Source organism: Chamaea fasciata, unplaced genomic scaffold (genome assembly GCF_029207755.1).
Source record: "Chamaea fasciata isolate MVZ Bird 193981 ecotype frontalis unplaced genomic scaffold, bChaFas1.0.hap1 SCAF_7, whole genome shotgun sequence".
In the NCBI taxonomy this organism is placed as follows: Eukaryota; Metazoa; Chordata; class Aves; order Passeriformes; family Sylviidae; genus Chamaea; species Chamaea fasciata.
Window position 1 is genome coordinate 19,340,141 of NW_027094092.1, and position 11,890 is coordinate 19,352,030.

Consider the following 11,890-nt stretch of genomic DNA (forward strand, 5'->3'; position numbering starts at 1 on the left):
GACACATCGATAAAAGGAAGATCAAGATACTGTGCAAGAAGAATTGGATGACCTTGAAGATTATACAGTAGAAATGTTGTAAAATGGCATGGTACCAAGTACAAGGTTATTCACCTAAGGATTAAACATAATCCGCTTTGCTGGAAAATGGGCTCATAACTTAGAGAGGAGTGAGGCACTCATGCTTGTGGCTTGGTCCAGATAAGACTAGCAGCATTTGTTTTGTCTAGAAATTAAATTATTTTATTGCAGAAAAAAAGTTGAGTTAATTTGTGCAATATTTTTTTTTGAAAACCTGTACAGTATTTTGCAGCATAAGATGCCAATGTGATGCAGCTGGAGAACGGGCAAATGCAATCCTCCCTGTACAGTTGATAGAGAGGGGCTTTACAGCTGTTGTGTATTTGGAATCAAGAGTGCAGTTCTGGTCACTCATACTCAAGAAGGATGAACCTGGAAATGTGTTCACTAGTGGTTTGCTTTAAGGAAAAGGTAATGCAAAGGGAGAAGAAGATTTGTGTCACACAGTAAAGTGATGACAAAGAGACAATGGGGGTTTGCCCTGTGTGTTGAAAAGAATAATTTAAGCTAACAGTCTTGGCACAACAACAGCAGGGCACAAATTATTGAGGAATACATTCAGGCTGGCAATTAGAAGAAAGTTTTTAACTACAGGAAAAATGAGGCTCTGAGGTAGACTTCCACTTAGAGAATTTGGAACAGCACAGTTTTGTTCCTGACAAAAAACAAAGGTGAAAATATTACTAGTTTAGGATGGATCCTAGTCTGGACAGAATGTATTTACCTGTGATGGATGGAAACAGGGCTTGGATGGTTCAGAGGGAGTCTTTGCATCTTGGGTTCTTCATTTTATCCCAGGATGAGTGAAGAGTGGAGTTGCCCTGTGTCCCTGCAGATCTCAGTTTTACACATATATAGTAGGAAACACTGCACACGTGCTAAAGTGTTTAACCACACTTGGTGTGGCACTTTGAGAGCTTGAGGGGAGAGGGAGAGATTTGGCTGAGGAGATATTTGATGAAGCAGGTGAGAGGAGCGTGCCAGCAGGTAGGAATCTACCTGGCAGCAATTAAACAACAAGTTTACAGCAGTCTTTCTACTGAGAGCATCATTTGAAACCTTATAAAAGCACATGAATACATGATCAATCACTATTCAGTTCTCTCTAGGGTTCTCACATGATCAGCCAGTGCATCAGAGTGCATGATGTGGTTTTGGTGAGAGCTAGGTGCGCTGTAGGGGCTCATCTCACTGTCTTAATTATGTGAATTTTTTTTTAATCTTCCTTTTCCCTCTTTCTGTAATTTCTCATCTGTCTAGTTATCAGATTGCATCATGAAATTCCTCAGCTCCTCATTTGTTAAGGGATATATTTATAATTGCCAAAGTATTATTTGTAGGTGCTCAGTTTTATAAAAAGAGGTGCCTGAGCATGAGCCAAGTGCAGTCTAAATAATTTTCTGATCTGAGGAAGTCAGGGGATTGTTACCTCCAAAATAATTATTATTTAGCAAACAATCACATTTCTAGGCAAGGGACCTTCATATAAAAACAATTTTGAGACAAAAATCAACAGCTCAAAGAAATAACGTTCTCAAGTCATGCTTCTCTTGCCATTTTTAAATACAGCCTTGCTTTAATGTGTCTTTGTTTACCATAAGCCATGACTTCTCACCCACTGCAGGCACAGCATTATCTCATGCACTGTCACTTGCACCATTTTGGTGAATCAAGGAGTCTGACATTTGTTTCAGAAAAACAGTTTGGTCATGTGTCTGTTCCAGAAATCTAGCAGGGTCCTGGATATTACAGAAACAACAGTATTGAGCAGTTAGTTGGCTGAGTGTCTGCATCTTTCCCTTAAACTGTAGAAATGGACAAAGACAGTGTCTTGTGTAATAATTCATTTTTCTGCTGGCCCCAGTGCCCCTGGTCAAAGGCATCATTCCAAGATGCTGAGTGCAACATTTGGAACAGCACATTCTTGTTCTTATGAAAAATGGAGCTTGAATGGCAGTGAATGTGTCCATCTTTCATGAGGCAATGAACTGACTGCTTGTCAGCTGCTTCTCGCAGGTCACGTCTGTCAGGCAGCAAGGATGAATTGGAGCCAGCCTGACATGGACAGCCCAGTGAAATGCCCCATGGTGCTGTGAGCAGAAACAGCCACTGCAGGAATGGGTGGGGCAGCGGTGCAGCTGGGGGCCTTGTGGACTGTCCCAGACTGTCCTCTTTACTTTTGGATTTTTACGTACATATGCAATATGAACTAAAGGCTTTCATGCTTATGCTGCAAGTTGGCCTGTTTTAAAGGAAGCTGGCTCTTACAAGATCATTTTACTGTTGAGAGTGGCATCAAAGATGTTTCACGTTGTTAAATGTGGCAGTTAAATCCTTGTCCCGTTGCAGCTCTGATGCAAAAGACTAAAAATACTCCTGCACCAGTTGCATGGGAGGAATGATGGCTTTCACTGGCTCTGAAATCACTTTTCTCGTGAGATGTGGTGACAATATAGAAAGAATTAAGTATAGATATATTGTACAATTTGCATTACTATGCATGTAGTGGTTCACAGAACACAAATAGGTGAGAGGTCTGACTGTTCAGCGATATTTTGTAAATACTTTGAAAAGATGGTAGCCAATCTTAACACAAAAGGCTCTAGTACCCATATTGTCAGCAAAGCTTTACCAGGAACATTTATTTAATTTACAGGAATAATAAAAAATAATGAAAAAATATCACTATTAAAACCAGAAATGTGGGCTTCTGGTTAGTTTTGTCCCCTCTGGTCCCTTTGAACAGTGAACACCAGCAGTACAAATCCAGTTCCAGCCTGCTTTCATAATTCCCTGTAGGGTGTCTTCCAAAAACTTTTAACAGCTCCTTAGCAAGCCCACCTGAGGCTCCTTTCTGTGTGCAGAGCAGTTGATATTTCATCCCCACTGTCACCATTTGCACACTTCATCCTATACACTGTAGCACTGTTGGGAAGTCAATGTTCCCAGTCCTGTGATGTCTGGAGGTTTTTCATAAGCCTGTGTTCCCTGGGAAAATGAATCACTTCTTCTCAATTTCTCCTGGTCCAGCCTCGGTTTAGTGGTTTGTAATGCTTAGGAGACACTGTTCTCTTCATATTATGAATTATTATTAATGATCCATGCTATTGCTGGATTGTCCACTGAGGCTGGAGCTGGTTTCCATAGCTTGGATCTCAGTGCACAGGAGAATGGAAAGCTGTGCTGGCCACTTCACATGCTGGAGTAGGGTCCAGTTCTTTCAGTGTCCCTGTTGACAGCTTAGGCAGTGACACATTCATGGCCTTTTGCTGTGACTGGAGTCTGGGTTCATAAGTCCTGGATCATAAAAATTGTTCTCCATGACTCTGAATGGTCCAGCAGTTCTAGGAGCATGCTGAAAGTACAGAACTTTGAGCTGACTTAAAGGGTTAATGAAAACAAACATCCAGCTTGCTGCTTTCTGGCTGTGTATTAATCAAATTATAGGGCATAGCATTCCTGCCCTAGTCTTGTTTCGGAAAGTGTAGATTCAGTACACTGGCTGTTATATTCAAGTTGCATCAAAAGCATCCAAACAGGATACAAATTGCTTCCTGTGGATATCTGTGTTTTGTTTCTTTTTTCCTGTAAGTAGTTTGAATACAATTTCTTTGTAGAATTTTTGTGCTTTTTCTGAGCAAAATTTTATTGCCTCTCAGTCTATTGCCATGTGCTTCCTATTTCAGCTGATTGCTGTGATGAAGCACCACTTGGGTATGTTCTCAATCCTGATCCACCAGAAGCAGTCCAGAAATCTCATTAGAGAATTGCAAACACTTTGTGAGGCTGAAATGTCTCTTTTAAAACCATTACTGTCCCTATATAACTTACTTTCCCTGTTCCTTTCTCGGAGCTGTCAAATACCTTTGTTTGTGTCCTCCTTTCTTTAAAAACTTAAACATGACACTGTATAACTACTTGTTCTTAGAACACTGAAACCATTTGCTCTTTCATGAATTTATAAAATGTTTTTAATTATAAATCAAGCAATGAGTAATTTCTTTTCCTTAGCAATCCAAAAGAAGAGTCAGTCAATTGACTTCATGTGCCTGGTGAAGCAGCATCCAAAGGAGAAGCAGTACCCTTGGTTTAGACAAGCACCACTGAGCATACTTGAGCAAGTATCTACTGAACCACCAGCCCTTCAGTTGAGGGTGTAGCTGAATTTCAGAAGTCATGGTGTCACAAAGATATTGATCTCTATACTTCGCTTTTTTTACCTAAAACTTCCCTCAAAAGAAACATTTTGTGTGTTTGTAGCAGTGGCAATTTTGTTAGAGAATAGTTACAGCTCTTGACTAGCTTGTGTGCCAGCCAGTCAAACTGAGGTCTCAACAACTCTGGCTTCCTCTTGGTCCTTCTTCAGTGGGCAGCTCCTCTTCCTCAGCAGCACAGCAAAGATGGAACAGACCTAACAAGGCAGAAACAAATAAGCAGCCAACCTAATGCAAACAATTCAAAGGGTTAACCAGATCCCTGGGGAATGGGGCTTTACAGATCGTTGTAAACTTTAGGACAAGGAACAAGAGGTTGGTTGCATAAGACAATGTCAGATTAAAATGAGAGGCCACTATTCCTTCCGGAAGACAGCCTGTGTAGCTCTGACTTCTTCCTGTGATTTGTATGAAAGGGGTCTGTGACATCCTTCTGGTTGTCAGTGAGGTGCAAATCTAGATACCAGTAAGAAACAAGTTCTAGCAGACACAGCACAAGGCAAAGTGTAGATGCCTTGTGACACAGGAAAAATTCCTTCTAGCCAAGGTGTAGGTGCATTATTGCAGAAGTTCAAGCATGACTGCTGAGCCAGTGAAATGAATCATTTGGGGACTTTGCCTTTTTTCCTCCCCTCTTTTCTCATTATCCAATTTTAATTTATTTGATGATAACTGCATGCATATCATAGTCTCATCCCAAAAACTGCTGTCCAGCTGTGGTGAGCCTCTAAGATTGTCTGTCTTTATGATGAGATGGTAGGATTGTGTGTGTGCTCAAATAAGTGCTGCCACATGCCTGTTTCTGCTGCAGCAGTTTACAATGAGGTAGACTTTTGTCATCCATCTGTCTTTCATCAAGGACCTTGCATATTTATTCTCCTCTTTTCCAAAAGGAACTGCAGGCAATTAAAATCATCTCAAGGTCTCCTTGGCTTCCTGCTTCTAATCTATATTCTTAAGAATGAAATAAAGCCATGAGAGGCAATTGTCTTTGGTCCTATAGTTTTTAGAGGCCTGGAGTGGAAGAGCAGGGAAGAAAAGAAATGAGATACATTTATAAACCAAAGACATTCATCAGACAATTCAAGGTCTTACATGAGCACACACACTGGTGTAAAGAATAGGTATGTGTGCAGCGTGTCGCTCAATCTTCTTTCCTTAATAAGAGGCTATCATGCTGTAACTGCTACTCCAGGTGACTTTAATATGTTTTTCCTATTTTGTCTTATTCTTTTGCTGCAGTGTTTTGTATGAAGTTGTTTTTGTGGGGTTTTTTTTTGGGGGGGGGGGTGGTTTTTTGTTTTGTTTTGTTTTGTTTTTTGTTAAAGCAAATATTTTTGTAGTTTGTTTCTGAAATACATTAGGGAAAATGCAATGAAATAAGTTGCTAGTTTAGGCTAATGAAGGTGTGTTTGGTAGGCACTCACCATCTCTGCTGCTTTTGCTGCACAGACCCTTACCTCTGAAGGCAAGTAAATGTTAACAAAACTTGGTTTAGGACAGACCATCACTTGAGGTTTCCTTCTAAATGAAAAATGGCAGATTACCTATGATCATTTGCACTGCTGAATAACCAACAACAACAGAAAAAGCCGCCAAGGAGGGGTGTTCAGGATCAGGGCTTTGGACACAGAGTCCCGTCTCCAGACCCCGGTTAACAATTGCAGTCTGTTTTAGCTGTGGAGATTGAAATGCTGCTGCCTTAGCACTTCTCCTGCCAAAGCTTCATGCTAAAACAACTGCTAAATGGAGTACATTTCTAGTCCACAGCTCATTGTTTCAACAAGACAGAAAGGAAACTGCACAAACCTAAACTAAGCTGCAGTAGCCAGGGAGCATACATCCCTCTTAGCCATCCCTGCTCCACTGGCATCAGAGTGAGATACAGACAGCTGAAATTAGAAATTTTATCCAAAGGCAACTCTGCCTTTGTCTTCAAATGCTGCGAAATGGAAGTGGCCCTTTTGTTTATTGCCCTTTCAGGCTTCTTCTCTGGGCTGCTTGCAATGAGTCTGGTGTCTGAGTGAGGGAATGGTGTGTATGAAGCTTTAATACAGCAGGGTCCTGATCTGGGTCCCTAAGGGCCCTTGAGCTCAACTGTTGAACAAGTTATCCCATTTAAAAATACTTGCAGCTGGCTCCTGGGTGAAAAAATAGCATCTCTGTACTTTTATGTAAAGGGATCATTTGTTTCCAGGGAGCATGTTCATGTGTGCATTACATGTGTTTACACAAAGGTGTGCGAGTGACACATGAAACCAAGATTGTATTTCATCTACAGAATGGGAAGAAATGTAGCTATTTGTGTGTTTTGGTTTGGTTTTTTTCTCTGAAACTGATTGGACACTAAAATAAGGATTAATTCAGAGGAAATTCAGATGATTTCCTAGGTAAATCATGCCAGACACTGTGATCAGAAAAGATGACAGAATCTGAATTTTCCCAAGCAGACGTGAAACCCCTGGCAAATGAATGGCAGATAATAGTAATGATTCAGGGGGCATTAAGAGAGTGATTTCATTATTGGCTTGTCCTTGAAGACACCTCTCCCAGCAACAACCCAACAAGTAGCACACGTGTTATTATTCCAGCCATTTTCCCATTTGTGTGCAAGGTGCAGGACAGATTTGAGACCTCCTTGAAGTGTGAAGGCACCTACTTGGACCGCTTCTCATCTGCTTTCAGACATCTGTGGTTTTGCTGCCTCCAGCAGGGTCCCACTGAAAAAGTCAGATTATTTCGTAGAAACAGGATATTACTGAACCTCAGATTTCTCTCTTTCCTACAGGGCCATCCGTACTGCTTCGTTTCTCTGAAAGATAAACAGTATAATATATTGTCTTCTTTGAATATTTCACCTCTTCTTTTTGCTGGTTTTTGGTTTGGTTTGTTAGGTTTTTCTGGTCTGTAGTCATGCTGTACCAAAAATCATGGTGTTTGAAAAAGCCAAAGCTCAGAAATCAAGTGTGTTCCGCACTGCTACATAAGTTTGTAACTGAACCAGTGAGAAAGGTCAGCTTGTCTGACAGAAGTATTTAGTCCTGGATGAGATTTAGCACAAAGCACTTGGGTAGATTTATTAGGCATAGTCTCCCATGTGAAACTGTCATATGAGCTTTGTAAGTATATGGCTGGCATGGAAGATTTTGGTTCTGCTTTGGGGTTGCCTGTCAATTGAGACTGCACACAAGCTGATGGAAATAAGGCCAGCCACCAAAGAAATGGGGGAATTTTCACTTCAGCTGCCTTGGAGATGATGGCCCCAGATGCTCTTCCCAAGCTCCTAAGACAAAGGCTTCATTCACAAATGACCAAGCTGGCCTTCTGTCTTCACCAGTTGCATTCCCTCTCTCAGCATTGCCCTTTTCCCTTCCTCCCTTTCCCTTCTCCTGCTCTCCACTGAGGAAGCTGCCCACAGTGCTGTCACTGCACCCTCTGCTGTCACCCCCTTGTACAACTCATAAAAGGTAGGTTGAGTGTGTTTGTTTTCCTGCTACCCACTTCCTCTCACTTCTCAGATGATGGTTAGGCTGCAAAACAGACACTGAGGAAAATATATTTGCCAGGGAAATTTTGTCATGTGCTGGAAAGTGGGGAAGATTTGCTGAGATTCCCTGTCAGAGCAATGAGTTGCTCTGTTGCCATTTACCACAACTGCTCACAACAGGCCTGAAGTTTTCCCTCATGACTGCCCTTAACCCCCTTTAGCCTCACATGCTGCCTCAGCACTGGTTATTGCTGCAGTCATGCCAGCAATGATTGTATGTCCAAAGCCCCTGGGCAGCACTGCTGCCACCTTTAAAAGATATGGCAGCAATAAAAATCTCCATATTAAAGGAGAGGGAAAGGCAACTGAAACAGTAGCATGGTTATAAAACATATATCCTGATAGTAAATAAAATGTGGGAGAATTCTGGAATAAGCTCTGTGTTCTAAACATGAATTTGCTTCATGTTGAATCTACTTTCTACAAAAGTAGTGACTATAACACAAGTGGAAAGGCAATAAAACCTTTCTCTGCACAGTGTTAATAGATACGACTGGTTTTAAATAGGATGGGGAGAATGTACACACAGGTGTGAAATCAATAATTTCTGTGCACTGTGTGAGTGTATGCCCTTACCCAGAACGTGGTGTGGGGTAGCCCCACATGATCACCCACAGTGGACTAGCACACCTCTGGGGTCTTGACCTTTACTGAGCTCTGAACCTTGCTGAAAAGGAGTGAACCACTTGCTGGAACAGCAGAGCCTGAGCTGTGCCACAGACATGGTTCTTTGCCTTAGGAGGTCAGTTGATCTCCTGACACTTTGGTCCCTTTTGCTGCAAAGTGGAAATGAGGGTGTTTGCCCTCTCTCTAGTGCTGTGGTGGGACTTTGCTAACATGCTCATGAATCTGCCAAAAAGCCCAGCTAGACTGTAAAGGCAGAGCTGCCTGTCTTCCATGCCTTGTGTCCCCACACACCTTGAGGGCAGGGTGGATAGGACAGGTTATGGAAACTTGAAGGGCAGGATAGCTGGATGCCTCAGCATCTGGCCTTATGTTTTTTGGGTACAGGTTTGAAAATACTTTCTTGATAAGACCAGTGTGCTAAGGGAAAATGCTTTGAAGGATTTCATCATCACACAGAGACCTGGCTTGTTTTACCCACAGCTTGCATGGCTGGAAGGGACTAAAAGACAGACAACTTTTGATTTTTACCATCCAAGTCCCTAGTGGATTATTTGGCACATAGCCATCATACCAGCACTCTGGATGATGTTCATCAGCTCTAGATAGCTGCTCAGGAAAGACTAAAGTCTGAAAGGTCCTGGACATCTGACCCAGCTCTCACCAGCAGGACTTTCTTGCAGGGTGGGAGATGGAGCCTGTTTTAAGGCTTAATGAGGCATCACTTTCCAGGGCTGCAACAGCAGCATATTTCAATGTCTCCAAAGTCAGGCATCTAAAGAAGCAAATGAATTTGCCCTTACAAGTTAGACATTGATTTCAAGGGTACAAATTGCAACTAGACTTGTAGCACTAAAGGCATGGGCCAGCCCACTCCTCAGTTGTTCATTCAGGCAGCTTCCTTACTTCTGTTAGTTTCCATTTCCTTTCCCCTGCATGTCTTGGTCAGGCTTCAGATGCATGTAGTTGTGCACATGTGTTTGCAGCCAAACAGGAGGCAGGCTGGTCCATGGGTTCACACAGACTGCTGAAGCCACGATGTGCACTCTGGGAGATTCCTATTGATGCACAAGTGTCAGTATGTGCCTACTTTTCTCCTATTATTTTTTTGCTGCTGTTTTTTCCTAGCAGTAATGCAGTATTATTTATTATCAGCCCATCACCCACTTGTGTTGCCAGTCCTCCTTGCTTATTGTAACCGATTTCTCTGTCTGATCTGCTCCTTAGTGTGAAGGTCCAGTTGTTCTTTTTTTCAGTGTACAATGTGTTACTGTATACAGTGCTTCAGTAGTCCCTGTGCAATGCCCCAGTTTTACGGATGCTTTCAAGAAAGAGGGGAGCAAAAGAGGAAACCAAACTGATTTTAACTGTCTCTTGGAGAAATCACTGCACAGCCAGGCTATGTCTTTGAAAGCAAAGGGGCTGCTGAGATTATGAAATTCTTGAACATTTGCTCAGCATGGCTGAGCTAGGGCATAAGGAGATGTGTGAGCCCATTAATCATTCCAGGGCAGCTGCCGGCTCCCTGACTTTAATTGTGGATTTCTAATATTTACCCTCTTTGAAGGTTTTTTTGGTCCTGCTGATAAAGGATTTCATTCCTCTCCTGTGAAACTGTGCAGAGACAGCAGAGGTGTGAGCTTAATTCAAGGTTGCTGAATGACGTGCAGCTACTGGGGGAAATTATGTTACTCAGCATTGTTTTCCTCCTGAAATTCTTGCCTTGGCAGCATCTTGAGGACTTCTGCATATTTGACTCTTTAAATTTCCTGTTCCTCCAACTGCTCTATCTTCACAGTTTCCAGTCACTGCATTTTTATTAAAGATCTCCATGGAAGTAAACAGTCTCAGAGGGTGCATCCTGCCAATATCCCTGGCTTCAGAGGAGGAAGCAGGAATGAAAGTGTTTCTTAATACGGGGAAGATTGAAAAGTATGCTATTGACAGTGTAATAGGTTGAAAAATCATTCATGAACTCAGACTACGTCTCAAATGATAGACTATAAAAGATTATTATGCTTAAAAGAGCTCCTTTCACTTACCATGATGTGTCTGTCTAGGGACACACTTCGATGCTTACTTGCAGACAAGCCAAACACAGAATTGTGAGTTTTCAAGCCTGCATGTGCCTCTTTTACCCCATCCCAGCTGCCACTCACTGCCTTCTTCCCAGCAGGAAAAGTCAGGAATGTTTGTGAGAGAAGGAACAAGACAGACTCATTCTCCAGTACTCGGAAGGTGGCATTGGCCTACTACTACTCTGTCTTGAGTGGGGTGGTGGATGAACTGGGTTTTTCAGGGGAAGTTTTCTTCCAGCTTCACCCAGCTGCATTACTGCAAATACAATAAAAGAAATTTTCTGGAAAATGCCTTCTCATTTTTGCATTTAAAATGTTGCAAACTTTATTACCAAGCACACACAAGACAATGGAGCTCAATCTGAGTGTTTATGTCGATATATCTGCTTTGATTTATGTGGCATCGATCACCTCTTTATAACAGAGTTAATGTTAGGGTGATCTACCCCCCTCAACACAGCTTGATGCTGCATTGCTTTTGCATCCGGTTACTCTATCAGTTCAATGTGCAGCCCTTTGTCGACTCTGAATATCCTTTGTAGGTCAGCTGCCATGCAGGGAGCCTACATGTGTGCAGAGCTTAATTGGTCTCTCAGCTCTTTCCCATTCTCTACTTTGTTTTGCTTACAGAGCTCATCCTTTCCCTTCCATTTCTCTTTCCCAGGAGGAAGGCAAGACGATGATGATGCATCTTCCACTAATGGACTCTGCTGAGACAGTGATTTTGGCTGCAAGGAAGACTTTATGGGCATCTTGCACTTCACATACCAACCTTCCTGGGAGAAAAAAGGAAAAGGATCACACACTTCCACTGATCTGCCTTTTTTTCCAGGGACCATTGCTGAAACTCTTCCTGCCCTGCAATATCCTCAAATCAGCCTGGTCTTGACTTTTGTCCCCCAATCCCACAGCATGTCCCACAAAGCATAAGGCACTATGATCGGTCTTTATTGACCTCTCAGAGTTTCAGAAGAAAATAAACATGAAGGTTATTAGCTGTAGGCTATGAAAGATGTCACATTAGCTAGGTTTCTAAACCATTCAGAGCAGAAAGGGATTTTTGGAAGGTACTTATTTGCCCCTAAAAATCTCATCCTTACCCAATAAATTCTATGCTATAGACTTGGTATGACTTCATACAATGAATGAGCAGGGGCTCATTGTTAAGAGTCTAGGGATCATCTCACTGTGTTTAAGCGCTTTACCCTCTCTTACTTTCTGTCATACTCTTTTGCCATAATAATGACAATAGATCTTCTTAAATTATAATTATGTTGATTCATATTCTGGGAAATATGCAACTCACTTCTAGTTAATTGGTCAGACATTTTAAAATCTGTTTGGAT

At 42.0% G+C, this 11,890-nt stretch overlaps 1 long non-coding RNA gene across 1 annotated transcript in view; it reads left to right on the forward strand.

Moving 5' to 3' along the window:
* LOC136291737 (uncharacterized) overlaps positions 1-11,639 on the forward strand; it is a 52,784-nt gene extending 41,145 nt beyond the window's left edge. The window contains exon 3 of the long non-coding RNA XR_010721682.1: positions 11,209-11,639. This is a non-coding gene — a long non-coding RNA (uncharacterized lncRNA). The remainder of the gene's footprint in view (positions 1-11,208) is intronic.
* The last annotated feature ends 251 nt before the right edge of the window (positions 11,640-11,890 follow it).